Source organism: Monodon monoceros, unplaced genomic scaffold, assembly GCF_005190385.1.
Source record: "Monodon monoceros isolate NGI ecotype Baffin Bay Population unplaced genomic scaffold, NGI_Narwhal_1 Super_Scaffold_20, whole genome shotgun sequence".
NCBI classification, from domain to species: domain Eukaryota; kingdom Metazoa; phylum Chordata; class Mammalia; order Artiodactyla; family Monodontidae; genus Monodon; species Monodon monoceros.
In genome coordinates this window covers 115,149,392-115,166,234 of record NW_021703777.1, presented here as the reverse complement: position 1 = coordinate 115,166,234, position 16,843 = coordinate 115,149,392, and the positions used below count along the sequence as shown (strand labels likewise).

The 16,843-nt window shown below is 41.5% G+C and overlaps 1 protein-coding gene, 1 long non-coding RNA gene and 1 pseudogene across 8 annotated transcripts in view; 1 reads left to right on the top strand and 2 right to left on the bottom strand.

Moving 5' to 3' along the window:
* The window catches only part of SYNPO2 (synaptopodin 2), a 169,525-nt gene that overhangs the window by 96,483 nt on the left and 56,199 nt on the right, over positions 1-16,843 (bottom strand). The gene's annotated exons all lie outside the window — the stretch shown is intronic.
* The window catches only part of LOC114902712, a 114,532-nt gene that overhangs the window by 50,222 nt on the left and 47,467 nt on the right, over positions 1-16,843 (top strand). The gene's annotated exons all lie outside the window — the stretch shown is intronic.
* Positions 7,936-10,881, bottom strand: LOC114902711 (annotated as a pseudogene).

Sequence of the window (16,843 nt, the reverse complement as noted above, 5' to 3'; positions counted from 1 at the left end):
CATATGTATATGTATAGCTGATTCACTTTGTTATAAAGCAGAAACTAACACACCATTGTAAAGCAATTATACTCCAATAAAGATGTTAAAAAAAAAAAAAAAAAGGAACACTTGCTAAGCCTCGGGCTCTAGACCTCTTACTTTCATTTTCACTAGTTGCTTTGTTCTTAGCCAGCTTGCTTTGTTCTAAGTCTGTAGTCTTTCAGCAAGTCAAGGGCCAGGCTGAAATCCCAGAGCAAATTTCTCCAAGGCCAAAGAAGGAAATGTTCTACAGTCTTTGGAAACCAAGAACAAAGAACATTAGGTTATTTTATTTGGATGTTAATATATTGGATGTTACACATTTTTCACGAAAATTAGACATTTTATGGATTAGCTGTGTATCTTCATTACATCACATTCTCTAAGAAAGGTTAAAGGTGCATGGATATAGGTCCATGTTTTTTTGTTTTTGCGGTGCGCGGGCCTCTCACCGTTGTGGCCTCTCCCGTTGTGGAGCACAGGCTCCGGACACGCAGGCTCAGCGGCCATGGCTCACGGGCCCAGCCGCTCCGCGGCATGTGGGATCTTCCCGGACCGGGGCACGAACCCGTGTCCCCTGCATCGGCAGGCGGACTCTCAACCACTGCACCACCAGGGAAGCCCCGATAGGTCCATGTTTTAAGTAGACGCTACATTTTTTGTAAAATATAAGGTTTTTCAAAGCAAAGTCAAAGGGAATACCACCATAGAGGCTCTGGTGTTATAAATTTTACTTAAGATGCTGTATATCTTATGATTTCTTGAGGAGATGGCTAATATCTAAGGGAATTATCCAGAGCTGTGCCAGAAACATGGGGGGAAAACATGGAACCTCTTTGTATAGAAACTACCAGGTACTATTCTGTATTCATTTTCCCCAGATGGCAAATGGTTATCTAGAAATGACCATGGATGGGGGGTTTCCCATTGTGCTTTTGGTTGGGTTGGCCAGAAAAGCCACAGAGCCTCAGGCCAAGGACCAAGTGGAGCTTTGTTTTCTTGTTTGTGTGCTGAAATGTATTACTGCCTGGCAAGGATTAGGTGTGGAAACCTGAAGCCAGGATTTTCAAAATTCTGGCTCAGAGGCAAACCCCAAACAACAAAGGGAAGCTATTTGTTTGGAAAGCCCAGTGTCTGGGAATGTCAGAGCTAAAAGGTCAATTGTAGAGTTATCAGGAAGTTCAATGAATACCTTATTAACATGAGAGAGACAGAGACAGAGAGAGACTGAGAGAAAGGAGAAAAAGAAGGGAGGGAGGGAAAGAAAAGGGAATAGCAGCATAGAGTGGGAGCTAAAATGGGCTCCAGGTTAAAAGCCACTTACTAGTTCAAGCACCTAAGCCTCTGTTTTCTGAAACATTAAATGGGAATAATAATACCCACCTAGGTTACAGGGTTATTCTAAGAATTCATTGACTTAATCTCTGTAAATGACTTAGTGCAGTGTCTGAAACCTGTCAAGTGTGCTCAGTAAAAGCTAACCATCGTTACTCTTATTTTAAAGTAACTGGATAAGAAGGAGGGAAAAGATGTACCCATTGTGAGGTACAGTTTCTTAAACACTCCCATGTTATCAGCTAATCATTTAGAGCCTTGTGAGGAAGGACCTACTCTTCAAGTAGTACATCAGTCGATTCAGGTCCTATAAGAATCTCATCAATTTATTCAACCTTTTGAATTTATAGAATCTATACAACCTGGGACAGACTAGGTCACCACTTGTTCAGTTTGCACCCTGCCCAAGAGGAACAGTTTAGGGGATCTTTCGTTTTCCAAGTCTTGCACCCCAGATTTGGATTGCATCATCCCAGAAGAAGTGGCTTTTTTTTTTTTTTTTTTTTTTTTAAGTTTTGCATAAATGTTCCATATGACCTAGCAGCAGCCCTGGGGTCCAATCCCAAATCCCACAGCTTCATGACCAGACCTTCCAGTCATACCCTGGCTTCCCTTCTCCATGTGAAACTGCAGAGAAGTTCCTCCCTTGGGATCTGCTGGGTAAGGAGGGAGCTGTGCTCCAGAGGCCCAGCCTCTGAGGAAGAGAAATGAATTCAAGCCTCTCCTAGCTGTTGACTCCACCCAGAAACTGCCAGGGGGAGGGAGACTGCCTTTTCTTCCTCCCTAGAGAGCTCATATCTCAATTCTGGCCAAAAGGTATTGCTTGAGTACTGAGGTGTGGGAGCTAGAGGGAGAGATGATGGAAATAAACCACATTTTCTGTTTCCCTTTTCACTCCAGCAGCCTGAATGGATGGTGGAGAGCTTCACAGCCATTGTCATCGAGTCCCTCTGTCTGAACTGCCATCCTCTGACCCACCTAAGATTAACTGTGCTTGTCCTGTCAGACTTGGCTTTCTGTGATCTGCAATCCCATCCCCTCTCTATTTCTTCTTAGCATCTCAAATGTAATAATTTAATTCATCCTCAGACATGTTTAACTCTCATTCTCTACCCTACTTTCATACATGTCCTCTCTTTCATTTCTCTTTTCATATGATGGGACAAAATACACCACCACGAGGCAAGCTCAGTAATGTGTATCTGCAATGGAGTAAGTTCTCACCCAATGGCTGCACCCGTAATTTCACTTGGCCCTCAGTTTAATTTGCCCTCAGCTTTTGGACATTACAGACAGTTTGCATTCCTCAAGCCCAGGATCATGGCTAGTAGGGTAGTAGGGAGAAAAGTGCCTGTCATTCTCCAAAGATACAACCTGCCAACAAAATGTGGATAAGCCCAAGAAACCATTTCCAAACATGGAAACATGAGTGGATCAGTTTGGGGCAGATGGAAGTTTCTGCCAGTTCTTAATTTTGCCAATCTCCCTAGCTGATTTCTCAACCACTCAACACAGGATGAAAGGGGAAAAAATGACTTCTATTTCCAACCCTTAGGCTCTATTAGAAATGATAAAAGTTTTTCCATAATAAGTAAAATAGATAATAGAAAAATTAGGGGCCTGAGGATTATCCTGAAACCCTTTACAATTATGGAAAATTCATAGCAAGGTTAAGGTTTTTTTTTTTTAAGTAAGAACTGAATATTTCCATTACCTTCTCTGTTTGTAGGCACTTTATAGCTAAGTTTATTTTTGCATTGCCAAAAAATCTTTAGCTGTTCACTGATTAATGGAAGGAACATGTACCCCCAACCCAAAGGCATAAAAGTTCCAAAAATGCATTATCAATGCTTCCTTTATAAATTGACTGTCTTCTGTCACTCCGTGATTGGGGCTTCAGAAACTTTTTCTTTTGTTTTCCTATTACTTTTCTAATCAGGTTTTCTCTATTTCCTTTGCTGACTCTTCTTTCTCCTCTATTCCTAACAGTAGGTTCTCTCAGGGCAAATTTTTGGCTTTTCTCTCTGAAAGCAATCCTTCAGTGGGCTTCTCTGCTCTCAGGGATTCAGCCATTGCTTCTACGTGGATTCTTCAAATCTACAACCACATTAACAACTGGTTGCCAGTCATCCACTACATGAAAGCCTGCTCTGTCTTCAAAACAATAGATTCAAAAGTAAAATTACATCTTTTCTACAAACAAGGCCCTAGCTTCTTATTCTGTCAGTGGAGTTAAGACTTAAATGAAGGTAACATCCAAAGAGCCATATACTAGAAATTGACAAGGGATTAGAAATAAGCTTGCCTTCCTGGTGATTCACTGCATCACTTTTGGGACCAAACATTTTATGGGTTACTTAATTATCCTCTATTGCTTTACATTTGCGTGTCAGTGATTTGATGAATATTTATTAAGCACTTACTCTGTGCCAGGTGCTGCTCTAGATGCAGGCAAACAGCAGTGAACATGAAAGACCCTAAAGGACTTTGCAATTTTAGAGGGAAGAAGTCAATGATAAACTCATAAAAATATAAAATAAAGTACCAATAAGAGCAATATAGAGGGTAAAAACAGGCTAATGCAACAGAGCAGGGATAGGATGGGGTGGAGGCTGCTTTAGATGGGTGGTGCCTCTCTGAGGAGGTAGTATTAGAATTTACACCTGGATAACAAAGATACAGAAATGCAAAGATGGGATGCAACATACTAGGAAAAGTATGTTGCAATCCAAAGGGAGAGTATATTCAAAGGCTCTGAGATGTGGACAAGCTTAGCATATTTGAGGAAAAGTAGAAGGAAATGAGGCAGTAAAAGGCAGGTATCAACTCATGTGGACTCTGTAGGGCATGGTTTTTCAACCTTGGCACTATTGACATTTGAGATCAGATAATTCTTTCTTGTTGGACCCTGTTTCGTGTAGTGCAAGGTGTTTAGCAGCATTCCTGGGCTCTACCCACTAGACTCCAGTAGTAGCAACCAAAACATGTCTCCAGAAAGTGCCAAATGTCTTTGGCATTGTGAGGGTGAAATAGTCTCCAGTTGAGAACCACTGCTGTAGGCCAAGATAAGAAATTTGGATGTTATCCTAAGTGCAGTGGGAAGCTATTAGAACATCTTAGGCAGAGGGTGATAAGAAATGAGTTGCTGTAGGACGTTTACGCTGGCTTTTGTGGAAAGAGACAAGAGTAGAGGCAGGGAAGAAATCAGAAAGCTACAGCATAAGCTTAGGTCAGACACAATGGACTGAAATGGTAGCCAAGAGGATTCATCTAGGAATTAGGTAGAGGGGGTTGAAAGGAAGAAAAGAATCAAGCATGATGCTTAGGTTCTTTGCTGGAGCCATGAAGTAGTTGGACCTAAGCCTTAAGCCTGAGATGGTAGTGCCATTTATTGACAGGGAAGACTAGGAAACAGAGTGGTGGGTGCAGGAGCTAGAAATCAAGAATTCTGTTGGCCATACTAAGTTTGAGATGTCTATTAGGTATCCAAGTGCAGATGTGAAGCAGGCAGTTAGATACATGAGTGTGGCACCTCATGAGGGGGTGTCAAGATTGGAGGACAGTCAGGACAGAGGACAGTCAGGATTGGAGATTTAAATTTATAGATGGAATTTGAAGATGAGAACTAGATGGGATTCCCTAGTGTATTAATTTCCTGTGGATGATGTAACGAACTGAGCACACACTGGTGGCTCAACACAACACAAATGTGTTCTTTCACAGTCTAGAGGCCAGAAGTCCAAAATCAAGGTGTCTGTAGGGGCTGTACTCCCTCTGGCGACTCTAGGGGAGAATCCGTTCCTCACTTTTTCTAGCTGCCGGTGGCTGTCAGCAATCCTTGACTGCGGCCTTTTGGCCACACCTCTCCAAGCTCTACCTCTTTGGTCACAATGCCTCCTCTTCTGTCTGCCAAATCTCCCCTGTGTTTCTCTTATGAGGGCATTTGTCATTGGATTTAGGGCCCACCTGAATAATCCAGGATGATCTCTTCATCTCAAATTCCTTAATTTAATTACATCTGCAAAGATTCCTTTTCCAAAATCAGGTAACACTCACAAATTCTGGGAATTAGGATGGTGACATCTCTTTGGGGCCACCACTCAGCCCACTACACCTAGGGAGAGAGTACAGATAGAGAAGACGAAAGGCTTGCTCCAAGGCTGGCACTCCAATAACAGCGCCTTGGAGACTCCAACACACAGAAGTTAGTAGAGGATGAAGAGCTAGGAAAGAACAGCCAGACAGTGCAGGGGCCACAGACGACTAGAGCGAGAGCCTGGGGTTCCTGTTTCTTTTCTCTCTCTCATGTTTCTTTGCATCATATTTGTCCCAGAATAACTTTGAAAGATACTCCTTGAATTGAAATGAATGTTTACAGTGATCTTCTTAAAAAGCACATTGTTCAGGCCATTAAACTTCCTTGAGCTTGTTGGAAAAACTCAGGGGTAATCATCCACACGTTTATTGCTTTAGGTGAGCACATGGAAAAAGAGAGAGAAAAAAAAACCGTTTTATTTTGTGCCAAGTTTTTACTATAAAAGTAACCATCACTCTTCTTTTAATTCTTTATTCCCAAGGCACAAAGGACTAACATTTGAAACCTATTTAGCAAATTCTTTGAAACTTGTAGCAAACTTCCAAAGTTAAATTTAGGATTCAAACCTCTGTGATTGGTCAGTGAAGTGAAAGGGACAGAGAGTAATGATTCAAGGAAACTGCTTTCCTCTGATGCCCTGATATGGTAACGGAAAATATATCTTCACTCCGGGGGAAAAATATTCATTGTCTTTTCATAAAAATAATAGATTCAGTGTTACCAGTAACTTTAGAGTCAATACTTCTCAGCTTTACATACTAATGAACAAATATATCCTAAAACCCTTTGAATAGAAATATATCATGTAGGATCAAAATGTCATCTGTCTTACAGTGTAAAAATTGGTAACTTGGAGAAATACATTTTAAATCAGAGTAAAATAAATGTATGGCATCAGAATGCAGGAACACTAGTCCTTCCCCCGCACCCCCAGGTGTGGCTCTCTTACTGGATGGCAAGGTACTCTAGGTCCTACCTCTCAAAAACTCTAGGGGGAAGCAATTTGAGGGAAACTTTCAACTTTTCTTCTAGTCATCTTCCTTCTAAAAGGAGAACGATGACTGAAGCAGTCTGTTTCCTGAGATGATTGAAGACTGCAAGGGGAGGCTTGAAGAATTCTCTGTAGTTTCCCTGGGCTCACACAACTGTGGACAAGTTGTAGGGCGGAGCTATTCAGAATCCTCATCCCCTCCACTGGAGATGGATTCAGTACTTGCAGTTTTGTACTTTTGACCCTCTCCTCCATCTCCCACCCTCACTCCTACCTGCCACAGGGTCCTAAGAGGTAAACAAAACTATATAAGGCTGAGTTCTGCTTGTCTAGGGCCTTACACCTCCCAATCAAGTACAAAATCTACTAAGTAATGGACCAGTCAATTAACTTGGTGTACGAAGTTGAAGACAAGTGCACTTTATCCTTAAAATCGGAGGATTTAAAGTAATATGACGTGTCTGAACATCTCTGAGATCACCTCCCACCACCCCCACTACCATACATGCACCACATATATCCAAACCAATATTCTGATCTGAATAAGCATTTGGATGGTAGTGTCAACTAATGGAAACATAAACAAACCACATTTTTTTGAGATGCAGAAAGGATGCAAACAATGCCTACTATTCGAGAACACAACAGAGTAAATTGAAAAGTGCCTTGAAAAATAAAAGTTAAAGCAGGAAAAGTGTCAAGGAATTGCTGAAGCTAAGAAATGATGCACGACTTGCCAAAAGTCGAAAGTTCAACAAGCAGCTCTTTGATGTGACTAGAGAATTAACTCGTCTCTGCATTATGTTCACTACATAAGTGGAGGGGTATTTTGGCAAGAAAAGCGGCAGCAGATTCTTGGCTTTTCCCATCAGGCTCTGACAGGAGTGAGCAGCCTGGGTCCCAGTGCAGACTCTGTGATCTTCCCCTTTTGTGACTGAAATAAGTCCTTGTCCCCTTCTGAGGCCCTCTTTCTCCATCAAAATAGGAGCAATAACGAACACACACACATTCGAAGGTTTGTTGTAAGGATAACATGTATTAGCAGATACGAAAGTGCTTTGAAAAAGTTTAAAGTTGCAAGTCATTTTATCATGTAGTAAAGGGAATCAGGATTGAGATTTTTCTGACACTACTCAGTCCTCGTAATCAACTAGGATAATCACCATTGTTTGCATCAGACCTCCTCAGATAGTAATTAGAGTAGCTACCATGTATTTAGTGTCACATGAACAGAGCATTTAACAATAATCTTTGATATAGGGTTATTACTTCCATCTTCGCAGATGACAAAAATAAAGTCCAGAGGGATTAAATGGCTTTCCAAACCACAATTCTGATAAACGGAGGAGCTGGGGTTTGAATCCAGATCCGATTCCCAGGCACATTCTCTTACATACTAGGTCTCACAGAATGAAGACCAGAGAGATGTGAAACATGGCCCCCAATTGCATGGGTGGGTGTATTGATGGACCCCAGCCTACCTATTCACTAATTCTCAAGAGCCTTTCAAGTCAGCAGCATCCACTAGGTCCCTGACATGGAAGATCACAGGGAACTTCCCTTGGGAGGTGCCTCCTGTGTTTGTGGGGAATGGTTTTTCCAAATAAAGATCCCACTTTCAAAGACCTTTGCCAGGACACTCTTTGGACCTATTGTGAGTGAGTTCATAAGCTTTTTATCACCATGTTATCTTCCTGCATCTATTCTCCATGAACCTAAAGAAAAGGAATAAGATCACCCAAGCTCTATGGCTTAGAAACCATTTTATTTTACTGTTGAGTTACACTTGCTTCCACCTGTCCCACCAAGCTTCCTCCCTGTTGTTTTATTATGAGTGCTCAATAAGCATTATTGATTGACTGGGTGTCTAAGTAGGGACTGATTTACCCAATAAGGAATATTTTTTTTTTCAGGTTCAACAAATGTTTTGTTTATTTGCTATTTTGATGACTACAGATAAATGTTTCCACTATGGAAAAGAAAGTTAGCACAGTACATTCTCACGACTGGGTAACGGATTTTCTGAAGTCGTTTTCATTAGGGCAAAAACTTAGAAAAAAACAACCTGAATATTGGAGGCCAGTAGTTTATATAAAGTCCCTTGTAAAAACAAAACAGAATAAAAACAAACCAAAAAGAAGAGGGCAGGGCAAAATTTAAAAAAAGAAAAAGGGAAAAGACAGGGAGAAAGGACACAACGGGAGCCGACTCATTCATTGCTCCTCTTCAGCCGCCTCTTTGGTCTCGTCCTCGGGCTCCCTGCCCTCCTTCACCGAAAGAGCTTCTAGCTTCTCAGCTACTTTCTCGGCACTGTCATTTTTGCCTGTTCCTTTCTTTTCTCTCTCTTCAATCTCTTTCCTGCATTCTTCAAACTTCGAATTTCTGTACGTTCTCGGCGTTAAGGAAGCGGATGGCCGGCAGCTCCTGCTTGGGGCGCTGGCCGGAGAAGTCGGCGTGGGTAGTCCAGACCCAGGCGCGGTCACTGCCCGCGTTCGGCTTCAGCTCCACCACCGGCGTGATGCAGTGGTTGGCGCAGGTCTGGAGGGTCTCGTCCCTGCGCATGAGGAAGCAGATGGTCCCCTTCTTCTCGTGCTTCAGCAGCTTGACATGCCTTGTACCCAGCTCCTTCCCCTACGGGAGGTCGTTCTCCGAAGCGAACCGGAACAGCTTGGCCCGCATTTGAAAAAGCTCCTCTTCATCTTCTTCCAGCGTTTTAATTTCTTGCTAAGAGAAACTATGGGCTCAAACTGGGGGTCATGGTCGTTCTCGTCGGCATTCTCGGTGGACGTGTCGTGCTCCTCGTGGGTGTCCTTGGCGGCCGCCATGAGCGCGGCGGCGGCGGCGGCTCGGCTAGCTCCGTGGTCGCGGCCTCCGCGGCCTCCCGGCGGCCGGTCGCAGTTCCTGCCTCCGCGTCTGGCGCCGGCGCCTCCCTCCCGCCCGCTCTTCTCTCCGCCCCGCGACCCGAACCCCGACCGCTGACCCCGGCGGCGGGAAACGCTCTGCCAGGAGTAATGGTGATGTTGACAAAATTACGGTAATTACAAGCTAAAACAATGAAGTTGTGACTACTTATATCTACATTGTGTAATGTGAGTGTGCTGGTCCAGTAACTTTTTCTGTGTTCTCATGTCTCCTCCTCCTCTCTGCAACTCTTAGAGCTGTTGGCCACAATTTACTTCTTGAAACCACTTCCTTCCTCGGCTTCCATAAAGCTTATACCATCCTGATTCTCCACAGCCTCTACTTTAATAACTGCATCTTCTCAGTTTCCTTCAAGAACTTTTCTTCCACTTCGTATTCCTCATACATGGACATTACCTCCGGTCTTATCAGTCCCCTAGCCTCTCTTCAAAATCAGTCCCCATCTATGGAGATGGCTTCTGAATCTGTCTTCAAACCCCTAATCTCTCTCCTCATTTCCAGTTTGTATCTACTTTTCATCTGGATTCCATCTTACTCTGTGTTTCCCAGGTTAAAAACCTCTGAAATAATCTTTGATGAGTTCCCTTAGGTTTCCAGAACAGTTCATACAATTCCTCCTATTTCCTTAGTAATAGTTCTAGAATGTATTATGCCTTCTTTTTTATTTATTCAAAATATATCTATTGAATTCCAGGCCCTCATCTTGAAAAATGCACAAACTTCTGAGTAAGGTCCTGTTTCCTTTTACTTATCCCTTCTATTCTTGCACATGGTTGCCAAATTTGTATTCCCCAAATACTTTTTTTACTTTCCCACTCTTGCACTTGACCTCTTAAGACAGCTCTGCTTTATCTATGAAATGAAGTCCAAATTCTTTGCCTGAGAGTCACATCCTTGTAACATCTGGATTTAAGCAACCTTTGGAAACACATCTATTTTTCTCTACTTGAACCTGTTGCTTTGGTTAGGCTGGTCTTCCTGTTCCTCCCCTATAGTAATGCTTTGTTCATTTTGATCTCTGAATATTGGCTCAAGCCCTTCCTCTCACCTAGAATGCCTTCTGTTCTCTCATCCAATTCTTCCAGTTAAAAAGGCCCAATTCTTCTCTTCCTAAAAAGCTTCTCCTGGTTCCTTCAGTCCAGAGTAAAATAGGTAAGGGAAACATTCTCTAAATCTGCAGCTCTCATGGCCTCAGAGCCCATGCGCCACCTAAGACACACTACTGTGGGACATTTCATATTGTGGAACTGAGTTATCATTTAGCTTCTCACATGTGAACATTTAAATTTCCCATTATGTTGTACCTTCTCTGACAACAGAAGCAGTTTGGCATGGTGGTAAAGCGTATGAAGTCTAGAGCAAGACTGTCTGGACTCAAGTCATCACTTACTATCTATGTGATCTTGGGCAATGTATTTTATTACACCTTAGTTTTCTCATCTGTAAAACTGTGGATAATATTATACTCCCCTCATAGACTTATCATGGGGATTCAATGAGTTAATATGTGTAAGATGCTTAGACAGTGCCCAGCACATAATAAGTACTTTGTAAGTGTTAGCTATTATTCTTCCTTATATATTTCCCCACGTATAGATAGATAGATAAACATATCTATCTATACACACACACATTATATCTATATCAACATCTATATCTATATATCTGAAAAAATAGTTAATCAACTAACCAGTTAATTTGGGGAGTGTGGAAATACCATCTATTTCAAGAATATATATATGTTTCTCTCTAGTTCAGTTTTGTGCCTGAATTATGCCTAGAGTTCCTTCAGCTTCTCATTCTTTTCCTGACTTAACATGAGTGTTCTTCTAAGACAGAGAGATGGGCAGCAGACTTAATTTCAGTTAAGACTTTGACCAGAATAGAAATGCCCATTTTTAGTTGAACATCCTTTCACATTTGAGACGTAAATATTCCCTAAATGGCAATGATGAGTCTATATAAAAGGATGCTTTGTATTACAATTTGTGTTCGGTTTGGAAATAGGATCTAGGACTTTCCCCATGAATAATCTTCCTGAAGTTAAAAACAAGAGAGAGAGAGAGAGGAATGGGGAAAAAAAAAAGTACTGTTAAATGATGAAGACATTTAAGGCACATCTGTAGCCAAATTGCCTTTTTTTAAAACACCTTCTTTTGTTTTAAAGATGTGTACAGATGGTAAAATATGATTACATGAAAATTTATGTACTTAAATCTTTTAAAACACTGAAATAAAAATGTGATTTTATAACATAACACAGTAAAACCTATATGAGAAGAGCATACACAATTGGTGATGCTAAGGAGAAGTTACGGGCAGAATCTGAGGAGAGAGCTATAGACACCATGTAGACAGATATGGGCCATGTGTCAGGAGGGGGGAGATGGACAAGGACCTGAGCAGGAATCCTGGCCTTCTGGGAGGGGTGAAGGGGACACAGGATCTGCTCCACCTTTTTGCATTCTAATGCATTCTTCACCAAGCCCAGAGGAGTTCAGTTTTGTTGGAGAAAAATTCACTGGAGAGGACCAAGAGAGATCAGTACCTCTGATTCTCCATGGAGCTCATCAATACTCAATTTCACGCTGGCTTATGGTCTTCAGTTTGGTGATCTTTGGCAGTCTATATTAATTCCTAGGAGTCTATAATCAGGGTGGTTTTGCAGTTACAGATTAAAATTATGAAAATACAACAATAGATATTGTACATGGCACAAAGTGTTCAAAGCTTCATGGTGTGCACAATTATGAGCAATTTTTGATTTTCAAAAGGAATGGCTATAGTTGGAGAAAGGTTGGGTCCTACAGAATCTCTCCTGTTCTTGCCTGAAGTTAATACCCTCTAACACCGTTTCTGAGACCCCTATGCCTTTAGTCATTAATTAGTGCATTCAAATAATCAATGAATAATGAGCACCTATCCTGTCCCAATGTGATGAATCCTATGAAAGGAGAAGTACAGGGTATTGGTGAACTTTAGAAACAACGGTGTGCCCATTAAAAGCTTCAAATTATAATAAATGCAGGAGAACTTTTATCATTTTCTCTGAACTCTCAACATAGTTTGGATGAATCAGCTAAACATTTTAGTTCAAAATGAATCATGTGTTTAAACTCATATGTGAGGGTTAAAAAAGGGTTGTCTTCCTACCCCTTATTACAAAACTTCCGTTAAATGAAGTGCCAAGGTCACTTATTAGTTATGCTAATGGAACTACAACCTTGTTTTCTTTCTTTTCACCTTAGGTTCTTGGGGTGGGGGGAGGCAGAAGGACTTATTTAAAGGAAAAAATGTAGGCTTTGCAGGGTTCTGCGTTAGAATTCTGACTTTACTAGTTTCAATCTGTATCTGCAACTTTGAAAATTACTCAACGTCTCTGAACTTCAGTTTTCTCTTCTATAAAATTGGCATAATAATAATTCCTTCTGGGGTTGTTGTAGGACTAGAAATAAAGCTTTATAAAGCACCTGGCACAGTGCCTGAAACTTTATAAAACACTTCATAAATAGTATATGTTAGTATCATTGTTGAAAGCTACCAAATTCTCCTTTGTTGACTTGTATGTGTAATAATGAGAAGGTGCCTAATTGTTCTATCTGGAAAGATGAATTAAATACCTACCATTCAATGTGATCAACTAAAATCCCAACAAAAACAACTGAATAGTAAGATTTAATACTTGTGTTTACAGATTGCTATTACATTATTTCTGGCATTTTTTTTTTTTTTAACCAATCTACATTCTTACTGGAATGGAATTTGAGAATTATATGTAAAATCAATGAGTTAATTCAGAATACATAATTACAAGTAACTCGGATTCAGACAGAATATCCCCTTTTCTCATAAATAAAAAGTTTAGTGTTGAATATTATATAAGAGAAAAAAAGAGAGCTATTTCACTAAATTCAATACCAGAAGAAGGAATAAGCTATATGTGATAAACGAAGTCTTGGTGAATTTATCTCTACTGAACATGCCTATTGCTCTGGTTAGGCATCTTGCATATCTTATCTGTAGTCTATCTTCATAATCATCTTCAAAGTGGTATAGGGAGATTTCCACCCCCACTTCTAATTTTTCCAGGGTGGGGAGGTGGGGACCTATTGTCTCCTCTTTACCACTCTTCACTCACTCTTGGAGGAGGAGGAAGAGGGCCTTGCGTGATGGTTGAGACTGGGAGCAGGGACTGGGCAAGCCCAGCTCAAGTCACACCTCCTCTTGCTCTTCCCAGCTCAGGAGACACCTTACCCAGGATCTGTTCTCAGCTAGATCATGTGATAAGTTTAGAAGAGTGGCTGGGAATTCCCTGGCGGTCCAGTGGTTAGGACTGCTCTGCACTTTCACTGCCAGGGCCCTGGTTCAATCCCTGGTCAGGCAACCAAGATCCCACAAGCCGCAAGGCACGGCCAAAAAAAAAAAAAAAAAAAAAAAAGCAGGTTCTTTGCCTGAGCCTGGGTGGGGAAGTTTAATGGTGGGATGAAATATTAAGAAGCTCATTATGTCTATCCACCTTGGCCACATCCTCAAATTCAGCTTAATTTAGTTTAGTTTAGTTTTTTTTTTTTTTTTTTTGCGGTATGTGGGCCTCTCACTGTTGTGGCCTCTCCCGTTGCGGAGCACAGGCTCCGGACGTGCAGGCTTAGCGGCCATGGCTCACGGGCCCAGCCGCTCCGCGGCAGGTGGGGTCTTCCCGGACCGGGGCATGAACCCGTGTCCCCTGCATCGGCAGGCGGACTCTCAACCACTGCGCCAACAGGGAAGCCCTTAATTTAGTTTTTAAAAGTTTTTATATTTAAATCTTCATCTGTTTCCTATGTTTTGCTTCTTAATTGTTTCCAATCTCTTGGCCACATCCTCAAATTCAGTTTAATTTAGTTTTTAAAAGTTTTTATATTTAAATCTTCATCTGTTTTGCTTCTTAATTGTTTCCAATCTCAAGACTAGATATAATTTGCATTTTATGATGAAAAAACTTATGTTTGGAGAAGTAACATATATAGCCCAAGATTACACAGTAAACAGCTGAGTTAGAATTCCAGCCCTGGCCCACTTTACTGTACACTTTAGTTTCTTTTCAGGATACAATGTTGCCTTCTTTTTGTTGAACAGTAAAAATAACATAACAGCAGTAATAAAACTCCTGGTCCTATTTGGAAGCTATATATTTTCACACTTGCGCCGCAACAAACTTGCTATCTCTTTATGTACTGGTCCTGTCTGGTAACAGAAAGTGTCTGCTCTGAACTTCCGTCCTTATATTCTGTCTCTGCACAAACCAAGTACATAGAGAAAGAAGACAGGAGACAGACTTAATTAGGCCATAATGTCAGTCAAATCCTCCCTCCCCCAGCTCCCTCCCAACATATCTCACTGTTTAGGACTAGTGATTTTTCTAGATTTATCTATGCAATAGCATGAAGCCTTGAATAACTTTATACTTGGGTAAAACTTTCTACGTACTTGTGTAGAAATGGACCTTCAGAGTGCCTGGTTACATTATTTGCACACTTGAATATCTTTCTCCTTTTCCACAGCTGATTTAGTTTATGGTTCTGACTTTCTGGGACACAACCCTGTATTAACTATATTTAACTACATTAACTGTATCTTCTTATCTTCTATATTCTTGATGCTCTAACATCGGGGACCTCACGGACTAGAGAGGGACTGCCTCTCCCAAGTTAGCTAATTCCTAGAGATAGTGAACAACGTGCTTTGCCTTTGAGCACAATGTTGATGCAGAGCAACCGATTCTGAGCGCACACCCCCACCTGCCTCCTCTGTTCAGCGCTCCAGGAGGCAGCACTCCTCTGCCCTAATCAGCTCAGGACCAGGTACCAGACAGCGAGGGGCCACCTTGATAATCCAGAGCCCTCCAAGACCATCCAGACTATCCAACCCTAAACCTGCTCACCTGGCCTTGCCCATTCCCTCCCTGGAAAGCACCGTAAAGGCTTTGCCCAAGGTCTCCCTCTCGCCCCTCCTCCTGACCAACCCCGGTTGTTCCCCATGTGGCCCTTCATGGTATGGCATGTCCCCTCCCCTTGGGAACTGTGAGTGACAAACTACAGTTGACCCTTCAACAACACTGTGTGGGTTCACATATATGAGAATTCTTTCCAACAGTAAATGTAACAATACTCCAGGATCCATGGTTGGTTGAATCCAAGGATGAGGCACCGTGGATACAGAGGACTGACTATAAGTTATGCGTGATTTCCAAATGCAAGGAGGGTTGGAGCCCCTAACTCCCACTTTGTTCAAGGGTCAACTATATCTTTTCAATGGCAATTATCTCCCGATCTTTTGGCCTTACCATGTCTGAATATAAACAAAATCCTGAGTACATTTAAAACAAATCCGTACCCTTGCAAATAGCAAAAGAATACATGCAACCATATATAAATATTTTAATATACTTGCCTTTTTGTAGCAAAGTTATACTACAAATATACTATATATTCAAGTCTTAAGTTATACTGTAAAGCTGTATTACCATAAATTAATGAAATAATAATTTTCTATGATTCTTTAGATAAATAATATACTATTGAGATAAGGATATGGAGGTTGTTTTCTATTGTGATTTCTTTTAATGAATGTTGTTTTCTGAACTTCATTACATGCATTTGATAGTGGTTTAGAGTGAAAGCAATTTGAAGCCACCTGGTTGCCTTACAGATTCAAATGGAATTTTTCTGTAAGCTTCATGAAGACAGGAGTTATTTTCAATATAAATATTATGAAGCCAGAATGAAACAAAACTAATTATAATTTTTATGTACATTCTAGAGGAAAAATGCAGGATAGCATTACTCGATACTATATGTAAAAGCACCTAGCTAGGTGATCAACATGTAGTAGAATTTTTTTTTTTTTTTTTTTTTTCGGTAGGGGGGCCTCTCACTGCTGTGGCCTCTCCCGTAGCGGAGCACAGGCTCCGGACGCGCAGGCTCAGCGGCCATGGCTCACGGGCCTAGCCGCTCCACGGCACGTGGGATCTTCCCGGACCGGGGCACGAACCCGTGTCCCCTGCATCGGCAGGCAGACTCTCAGCCACTGCGCCACCAGGGAAGCCCAGTAGAATTTTTAAATGCTATTTTTCCCTACCAATATCTATAAGAGCACCCAAAAAGATTTGTGTTCCATTTTAGAGGGAAGTTGAAGTATTGAAAACTAACAGCAGTCTACCAGGGTTAGGGTAGTATTTCTCAACCTTTTTTCATGATCATTTTCTAAGGGAGTCTTTTTTCCTAATTGTCCCCAACCCATGAAATGCTAATGCTACAGATATACTACACACATGTGTATGTGCTGTGGTCCTCTGGAGGCCCACAAACCAGTATAACAGCTAAGGTATTTTTTTGCCCCTAGAGAACTAATTTTTTCCCCCATGGGGGCGATCTCACCTCACTGATAGCCAGTGAGAATACATGGTTAGAGTTACCAATGGTTCTTAACCCTGGCTACTC